Source organism: Crocuta crocuta, unplaced genomic scaffold (assembly GCF_008692635.1).
Source record: "Crocuta crocuta isolate KB4526 unplaced genomic scaffold, BGI_CrCroc_1.0 scaffold464, whole genome shotgun sequence".
Lineage (NCBI taxonomy): Eukaryota > Metazoa > Chordata > Mammalia > Carnivora > Hyaenidae > Crocuta > Crocuta crocuta.
Genome location: NW_027528805.1, coordinates 610,153 through 618,519, shown reverse-complemented (window position 1 = coordinate 618,519; position 8,367 = coordinate 610,153). Strand labels below are relative to the sequence as shown.

Sequence of the window (8,367 nt, the reverse complement as noted above, 5' to 3'; positions counted from 1 at the left end):
CAAGTACGGAGCTCCTTACTTCTCCGCCATCTTGCCCCCTCTGCTCTTTATTTCTTTCTATAAAAGAACCTAAATGATAGACACATATTTCTATAGACATTGTCATGCCATGTGAAACTATTACATTTATATTTTACAGAAAAGACATAGCCATAATTGAAAATTTAATTCTGAAAGACATATCCCTGCTGATGAAAATTAAACCTTGAAGGGCACACAGTTCTCTTCAAATATACAAAATAATGCTCTATCACAAAGTGGTACTCAAAGGCAGGTGTAACACTCATTAAGAGAATTCTATAGAATATTTCCTTATTTCCTTATTTTTTTCAAGTTTGTATTTACATTCCAGTTAGTTAACATACAGTGCAATATTAGTTTCAGGAGTAGAATTTAGTGATTCATCACTTACATACAACATCCAGTGCTCACAATACTTATTTATTTATTGCCTGTCTATTTATTTTGTGAGAGAAAGCATGAGTAGGAGAGGGACAGAGAGGAAGAGAGATAGAGAATCCCAAGCAGACCCCGCATTGCCAATATGAGCCTGACATGGGGCTTGAACCCACAAACCATGAGATCAATAACTAAGTCAAAACCAACAGTCAGATGTTTAATCGACTTAGCCACTCAGGCACCCCTTACCCTTTCTTTTTTTTGTATGTCACAATCTTATGTAATATTTGTGTCTCTTAGAAAGAGCGACTAAAATTGTAGTATAAGAGTTAAGACGCAAGTTTTAAGTTTAAATCATTATAAGGATCTTACTACATGAAGATTTAAATAAAGCAAGATAAAATTTAGCAGTGGGTAAAAGTTAAATCTTATCAATGTGTCAGAATTATGTTTGTTTTTATGGCTTTATTTTTTCTGTAAATGAGGTATCTTTTTTTCAATTTGTAAAAATATTTATTTATTTATTTTGAAAGAGATAGCATGAGTAGGGGAGCATGAGAGAGAGCACGAACCGTGAGATCATGATCTGAGCCAAAACCAAGAGTCAGATGCTTAACCAACTGAGTCACCGAGGTGCCCTGAAAACTTATTTTTTTCTACCAACATGTTTCTTTTACCTTAGCACTGTTGACAGTTTGGACTGGAGGTTTATTTTTGTGGGGGGCAGTACTGTGCACTGTAGTATGTTTAGCAGCCTTTATACACTAAACCCTCCCATTTGGGACTATCAAAAATATCTCCAGATATTGTCAAAATCTCCTAAAGTGAAAAATGATCCCCAAATTAAGAACCATTGCTCTAACAGAAAGATCACTTCCTTAGTGATACTGAATTTCCAATCCTCACTCTCCCATCAGTAGCTCCATGACCCCGAGCAAGACGTGTTTCTGGACTTTAAGTTATTTGTACATAATGTGAGACTGCTGGAATAGATGGATCATTTTTGTTTCCTTTGACTTTTTGTTAATCTTTCATCATGCAGATAAGTTGAGATGTGGGTAAATAGAAGAAAATTAGTTGAATCTTTGTATACACATGCACACATATATACAAAGAAACAGAGTGCCTTAAATTAGCTAAAATGATTTAAAGGAGAATGGTAATTAGTATGGTTGATGCTTAATGTATATTAATATATAAATTAGACTAAATGCTTTTGCTTAGACGATATGGGAAATAACATGTTATTTCTGCAATAAATATTAAAAATTTCTCTGAAAACTAGAAATGCATTTCAAACTATGCTGAAGATATTTTTCCCAGTGTTTTAACTTTATAATTGGTGTGTGCATGTGTATGTGTTACAAAGAAGTTGAGCACAGAGAAAGCCTTAAACGTATTTCTAATCTTGTAAAATTCTCTTAACAGGTTTCTTTTGTGAGTAGCTCTCCTCTTTTCCTTCCTGTCCTCATAGTGACATCAGGAAAAACCATCTTTATGCAGCATGACACTCTAAAGCGCCAGTTTTCGAGAGAATCTCTGAAATTGAGCAGTGCAGATCCTGTCTTGATGTTCTCTTCAAAGAGGTGTTGTCAATTGGGGAAGGTTGGTAATTATCATGTCCTGCTATGTGGTCTGTATACAAGGAAGAGTCGTTAGTGAACAAAAAGAATGGGAGTGGGCAGTATTCAGAAAGAGAACACAGATGCTATAAGTGGGTTTTGTGGATCCTCTGTGTTGTCCCCAGCAAGAATCCCTACTTTGAGAAGTTAATAGGTTGGCTAAAGAAATGAAATAGTCATTCTTGTGTCTATAGGAGTCTCCAAAATGTATCTTAATCCAAGTCTTGTCTCCAGTTCTCATTTATCTGAGTAACTTTGAAAAACATGTGTAGCCTCTCCAGGTTTTAGTTCCCTAATCTGAAAAATGGGATTAAAATTATTTATATCACTTTGTTATTAAAAAGATATATATATATATATATATATACATATATATATTTTTTAAAAGTTCAGCTTGATCCTTGTCATTAAACAAGTGCTCAGTGAAATCTCATCCTGAGTTAATAATGTTAAGAGTGAGAACAAGTGTATATGCTAGTTGAGTATAAATCTTAGTTTCCAGGGCACCCAGGTGGCTGAGCTGATTGAGTCTGACCTTTGATTTTGGCTCAGATCATGATCCCAGGGTTGTGGGATGGAGCCCTGATTTGGGCTCAGCATGGAGCCTGCTTAGGATTCTCCCTTTCTGTCTCCCTATGCTCTCTCTCCTGCTTATGCTCCCTCTCTCTCTTAAATGAATAAATGAATGAGCTTGGTTTCCCTTCGACCAGTTGTGTAAATTTGAGATAGCTCTTCATCGTGTGAGCTTGTATGTTTCCTTCCTTAGACTGGGTTTAAGAACAAAACCTTCTCTGTAGAATTCCTGTGAGAGTTAAAATATCTAACATTGGTTCTTGACATAATCTAAAAAGTGACTATCTTCTATTGCCATAATTAGAACTTTTGGCTCTGAATCTGCTAAATCTTCATCCCATCTTTGGAAGAGGCTGTGTTCTAGACACTTGTGTTTCTCTGTTAGCCTGAGACCACACAGTTTCCCAATATCCCCCTCCTTCAAGAGGTTTCATTCTTCAGTTCTCAGCAATTTCACTGTGTGGAGACTCCTCTGATTGCCCTGTAAAGCAGGGGATTCTGTTAGTATCTATCTTGAGTTTCCTTCATAGCAATCATTATAATATGTAGTCATTATATTTATGTCTTTTATTTCTATTTTTCTCCTATACTAAATTATAATTTGCGTGGGAGAAAGCATACCCATTTTGCTCACTTAGAACAAGGGTTGATCTATACCAGCACTCAAATGTGTCTGCCGAATGAATAAACTTCCCCCACCCTCACCCAGGGGCACCTGGGTGGCTCAGTCAGTTCAGAGTGTGACTCTTGATTTGGACTCAAGTCATGATCTCACAGTCTTGGGACTGAGCCCAGCTTCGGGCTCGTTGCTGGGTATGGAGCCTTCTTGAGAGTCTCTCACTTCCTCTCTCTCTCTCTCTCTCTCTCTGTCTCTCTCTGGCCCTCCCCTGCCCACTCTCATACACACGTGCCTGCACATGCACACACACACACACACACACATGCACACATTCTTTCTCTCACTAAAACAGTAATAATCGTTAATTAAAAATAAAATAAAATAACAAAGATGAATCTTAAAAATAATTGTTTTTCTAAATCAGTAACAGTTTATGCAAGCTTGTCTGCCAAGGTGACCCAAATAGTCTTTCAAATAGGCAACTCAAACTGAGGATTGGTGATTATTTATCTAAGTCTTTGCTCACATTTCGCCATGATACTGTTATATCATCAAATAAGCAATTGAGATATTGTGTTACAGTATCATACAAAACAGGTTTACAGTGTCAGTAAAAAATAAGAGACCTAGATTCCAACAAAGGTTATTTTTGATATGTATCTAACCTGACTAAATTATTCAATGGGATTAATCATTTAAAAAATCTATCATCTATCTATCTATCTATCTATCTATCTATCTATCTATCTATCTATCTACCTATCTATCTATCTTTTTCCTTGTTCATACATTGACTAAAATAGCTTAATTGCTTTTTTAAAAAATGGTTACAATATACCATAAAAAGTGAGGGATAAAAGTAAATGATGCTTTAATTTTTTTCCTTTTTCCTTTGTTTGGACAGTCAGAAAAAAAAAAAAAGATATAATGATAGCCGAAGTGAAATTGTGGTTTATGGCAGAGTAAAAAAATCAAAAGTTTAGGAAAGAGAGTTTATGAGAAGATTCAGGATCTTAGAATTTGTGGCAGCCGGTCTAGCTTGGAGATGGCAGTAATTTTAGCTACTGCTGCCACCACTTGGCCCCAGACAATCACAAGAGCACAGGAGACAGACTTGGATAAAATTCATTGAATTTGGTGAGTTTATTCCAGAATCTTTTCATTATCCTTAATGTCTGTTGTGTTTGGCAAAGACAGAATAATTAGTAGTCAAATTCATCAGCATAAAGCTCCATCCTGTTTCTGTTTATTTTATTTTCTTTAATGGCTAAAGGGCTGTCTCTGTAGTTGAATAGCAGAAAGATGGGCCAACTCTGTCTCCCCACTGTGGTTGATATATACCAAAGATACATTTTACTATTACTGAAATTTTAATACTATCTGAGTACTGTGTGTTTCTCACAACCCTGAGAGTCTCTTAGAATCTTGGCTTCCATAGTGCATATTAGGTCTGTCACTACACTGGGATTTGTAAGTTCACATTTTGTTTTTTACTTGACCCTAATGTGTCAAACACAAAGAACAGATTTATTCTTTCATTTCCACATAAATTCTATAGTGGAATGAGTTTCTTTCTTTTTTATTTTTCTTTCTCTGAATTAAGTTGTGCCTTGTAAGTACTTAACATCTTCATGATGTTATTTCATATCTCACTATGTTCAGTTTACTCTGATATGTCACATCTTACCTGAGAGGACTTTGTTTTATAAAATTAAAAAATATATTTTGAAGGAGAGGTTAAAATATTTTTTCAAATATATTGCATAAAATGCTTTATGCTTCTTTATAAAACATTTGATCTCCAAATTATATTTGATTTTTTTTATTATTAGATCTCTTTAGTTCTGAACTTCATTATTTTTGGTAACAAAAGTGAAATTTGATTCTTTATTAAACTAATGTAACATAAAGAATATCACTTTATAGATTGATGAAAAAAATTTTGGGAGGAAGGGAGAATTTTCTTCAAGTTTCATATAGAAAAGAACTGTTTACCATTACCCAATTAACTATCCAGCATCTGGAAACATGCTCCTACTTACTCAAGTAAAGTTGAGCATCCCTCCCTTATTAATTCCATCCCTGAATTTCTATTTCTTTGTCAATTATTTGTATCCCTGGTGAGACTGTTAACTTTATGAGTTAAGTTCTTAGGTATTCTTCTTTAATTCCTATCTTATACAATACCTGGGACATAAAATCCACACAGGCAGTATTTTTTACTGAAGTGAATTGAAATCACCCAATGTCTGGAATGGCAACAAGCATATAGTTGATTTAAAATATTTGTTAATTTCATGAAAATAAAGCCTTACTCTATCATTGCACTTTTTCATTTTGATTTCTTGTAGAAAATTACCTTCTCTAGTACCAATCTCACACAGTATACTTCTTGGATAAATTAAGTTTTAAAATTTAAATAAAAACCTTACTCCAAAACAAAATTGAAAAATATACAAAGTTCAAATAAAAGTATTTTTAAAGGTATTTCAATGTGTTTTCTCCAAGCTTTGCGGTTTTGTTAAACAACATATTTTTCATGCATAATATAATAAGCTTATATTAAATATGTATCTATACAGAAGGGGGAAAACTAGTCAATCATATTTACTGGGCCTAAAAAACAAACTATTTGAAACATAACTTGAGATGTTTTACTTTCTCAACTCATAGGACTGAATCATAGGGTTGGAAAGAGTTACAAAGGAAGCCTAAATATTCCACAGCCTTAACATCACGTGTTTAATGACTATAAATGGCATTGTAAAGAAAATATGTGATGGTAGAATCGAGTATAGCACTCTTTGTCGGATATCCAGATATGAAATAGTTATTCCTTTATTGTGGAACAATTGAAAATAGATCATAGAGTGTCTTGCTTGCTAGGATATAATACAAAATCAAGAGGCAAAAGGAAGTAAGGAGATTTTGAAAAGCATTTTCACATAAATATCAATAATTTTTGCAATTATGTTTGCTGCATTTTGAATGGATATAGAACAGCCAAGTGAAATATCAAATGTGATAGATGGTATTTATGACTGTGAATATGCTGAAATATGTAGGCCAGTGATCATTAAATTGTGATGCTTCTCTTACACAATAAAAATAAGAACAAAATAAACTCTGAGCTAAATGGGATGCATTGTTGGGTGGCTCATCTGTCTTCCACGTTACAGGTATACATGACTGGTTTCTTGACTATGTTACCTGTCACAGGTAAATTGAAATTCTCTAAAATGCCCTTGAAACACCCCAACCTTTACCTCTATGAGACCCTGACAGAGGATATGGTTCAGTTCTTAATAACTGCAACATTACCTACCTATATTTCAACAATGCTGGCTTCAACAGTTAGGCAAGGAGAGTTATTTCCCGGTGAAATTTTTCTTACTAAAATCTGTGTCAGCATCAGTGTGCTTTTGAATATTGCTGTCTCAGTTAAATAGACCACAGTATTTGTGGGATATGAGGCAGCTATCTCAGCCATATATTTCTTAGGAGGGTGAAGAGATGAAAAGTGATGACAGTAGGAAGAAGGCTAATAGGTGTAAGTAATGGAGTAGATTTAGATGCAACATACACTGTAAATCAAATATTAATCACAAGCTGCCAGTGATAAATATTCTTTATTTGTTATTATCTCTTTTCCTAAATGAAGCTAGTTGTATTCAAGAGTACTGTTCACATTTTACTTCTTTGATCACATGCTCATGTCTTAGCAACCAAATTAGGAAGAGGCTGATGCTTTTCTTCCAATTAGTCAGAAACGTTTTATATTACTAGAAAGTTTGTTGACATCATTCCATAAGGGATGTGTTTATCTTATCATAAAGCAAATTGTAGACAACTTACTATTGTTTTTGAGAATATTATTTAGAAAGATAAGTTATTCACATGGCTTTCCATTGCATCTATATCTCTCTGCAATGGTGATGAAGACAATAGATCAAACTATCTAATATCTATCACAGTCTTACCCTAGATTAACTAAAGACAAATAATTTTTAATATGACCTGTCTTAATTGTCCTAAAAAATTGGTACTTGAGGAATTATGTCCAGATTTCTCTGTTGCCACTTTTCTTATATATCATATGATAGGAAAAAAATCACTTATTTTTATGTGTTTTTTTATCCCCTCATATGGGCAATGAATTATAATTACTAAAATTACCACTGTGTATATCATCATTCCTATTTAAGAACTTAGTGGTGATCCACTGCAATAGGTGAGGCTTTGCCAGTTCAGGAACAAAAAAAAAATAAAATAAAATAATCAAAGTCAAGTAGTAATATTAAAATACTGTAATTTACCTTTGGTTTAAACCTGACCAAGTATAGTCCATGAAATATTGCTTAGGCATCCGCAGAGTGAATGGTCCAAAGTAGGACAGTTGCTTTAGCTAATTAGCTTCTTCCTTACAGGATTTTTTCTTTTTCTTTTTCAAGGCTGAGGGCTGGGTTCTCCTTTTTCATGCCGTGTGTTCTTAATGCCAACCAGATAATGCCCCTTGTAGGATTTCCTATCAACATAGCTTCTTTTAAATGTTCATGATCAATAGGCATTTTTGTATTCCTCTATCATTGGCTTTGGCTATACTTTTAGTTTTATTTATTTATTGAGAGAGAGAGAGAGAGTGAGCATGAGCAGGGGAAGGGGAGAGAGAAGGGAGAGAGAGAATCCCAAGCCAGATCCACCCTGTTAGTGCAGAGCCAAGGCGGGGCTCTAACTCAAGGAGCCATGAGATCATGACCTGAGAAGAAATCAAGATTCAGCCACCCAGGCGCCCCTGGAACTGCTTTTGAGTGGAAATCACTATTGTCTATCTGCTCATAATGGTTTTGTCAGCTTTTACCTAGTAAGAACTATATCAAGAGATGATCTACACAAACATTGCAGCTGATTAATTGACCTTTACTGACATGATTAGATTCCAGTCATTTACTAGTTATTTTGTTGTAAGTTTTCCACAGCTGCTGTCTTGGCAAGAACCTTAATTCTTAATTTAGATGTTTAAAGTTAAAAATTCTTATGTAAAACATAATTATTCAAAATACTCCGTAGCTGGGAAGGGCTTCACTCATTGGTGACAAGTTGGTCACCAGTTGGTCTCATTGGTGGCAAGTTAAGCAGACACTGCTAGCTTTTGAT

The 8,367-nt window shown here is 34.5% G+C and overlaps 1 long non-coding RNA gene across 1 annotated transcript in view; it reads left to right on the top strand.

Annotated features, from left to right (window-relative positions):
- The first annotated feature begins 1,830 nt into the window (after positions 1 to 1,830).
- The window catches only part of LOC144224692 (uncharacterized), a 140,551-nt gene continuing 134,014 nt past the window's right edge, over positions 1,831 to 8,367 (top strand). The window contains exon 1 of the long non-coding RNA XR_013333115.1: positions 1,831 to 2,004. This is a non-coding gene — a long non-coding RNA (uncharacterized LOC144224692). The remainder of the gene's footprint in view (positions 2,005 to 8,367) is intronic.